Here is a 1320-nt window from a genome sequence, read left to right on the forward strand (position 1 = left end):
ATAACCTTTATGGCATGTGCGTGTATGGCGGGTGTACACGCGGTGTGCCTCTGTGTGGTAGCAGGGTATTGACATTGGGAGTTTTCTCCGAAGCCCTCCGTTTTACATAGCGAGGCTGGGTTTTTCACTTGAATCCAAGGATCACCAGTTTGGCCGGTTTAATTATCTAGTTTGCTCCGGGCTTCGCACGTCTAGGCTTACAGGCAGGTCACTATGTGTGTGATGATATCTTGCTCGAACAAATAAAGCCTGTCCGAGGGTCAGAGAATGGAGCTCGCGGCTAGCTGACCATAGAGGTCTGGAGGTCTGTACAGACAGACAGGAAGTGAGGTAGCCGGGGCGGAAACAGGGCATGAGCAGGCGCTCTTGTCGGCCGAGGCACTAAGCAGGTAAGGCGTGGCGGTGTGCTTCTTCTCTCTGGTCTCTCAGCATTTTCCTCTGTGTCTGACTCCAGGTTTTTTATTAGACCAGTTAAGAACTCCTGTTACGTCCTGACCATGATCACGAAGGTGGTTTTCCCAGGGCGAGGCTTCTCCATTGCACTCCAGATGTGCAGACCCCTGAGGGTTCCCCCAATGCAGGGAACTCGTCTGCATAATTTGTGGTAGTGGGGGACGTGCGCTCACGCTCCCCCTGCTTAAAAAACAACAAACAAACAACAAACAAAACCCTCCTTGTACAACCACGCCCACTTGGGATTTGTGTGGGTGCGAAGGCTTTGAATGCCCCCTCGCGCTTGCACACACCCCGCACCCAGTAAGCCGCCTCACCAGCCCCGTGATAAACTATTTTTTGTAGTCAGGTTTTTTTTTTTTTCTTAAACAGAACTGTAAGCCCTGGGCTGGAAACCTCTCAGTGAGTAAAGCCCTTGCTGTGTACCCATGAAGACTATGTTTTGCCTGGCAGCACCTGTGTCAAGGCTGGATTGTTGGTGGGGATCAGATATGTGGATCCCGGAATCATGCTAGCCAGCCCACCTAGTAGAAACAAGAACTCAAAGGTAAACTGGAGAGTTGACAGAGGAACACTTCAACTTTGATCCCTAGTCTCCGCACACTCACATGTCCGTAAGGGCAGGCACAGGCGCGCACGCATACACACACACACACACACACACACACACACACACACACACATACACACACACCCTCTGATGCACCTACACATCTCCCCCAACTTAACAAATATAAAGATAATTTGAGCACTCAGATTATTAGGTTGAGAACTTGAAACTGTGGTCTCTGTAATTCATAGTTGTCAAACTTTAAAAATACTAAAACAAAAGTGTCTTCACATGAAAACTAAGTTAAACATAAATAA

At 48.8% G+C, this 1320-nt stretch overlaps 1 non-coding gene across 1 annotated transcript; it reads left to right on the plus strand.

Annotated features, from left to right (window-relative positions):
- The first annotated feature begins 475 nt into the window (after positions 1-475).
- On the plus strand, positions 476-637 carry LOC127237763 (U1 spliceosomal RNA). The gene has a single exon (XR_007835876.1). It is a non-coding gene; the product is annotated as a U1 spliceosomal RNA (small nuclear RNA).
- Positions 638-1320: the final 683 nt, after the last annotated feature.

Source organism: Phodopus roborovskii, unplaced genomic scaffold, assembly GCF_943737965.1.
Source record: "Phodopus roborovskii unplaced genomic scaffold, PHOROB, whole genome shotgun sequence".
Classification (NCBI taxonomy): Eukaryota; Metazoa; Chordata; class Mammalia; order Rodentia; family Cricetidae; genus Phodopus; species Phodopus roborovskii.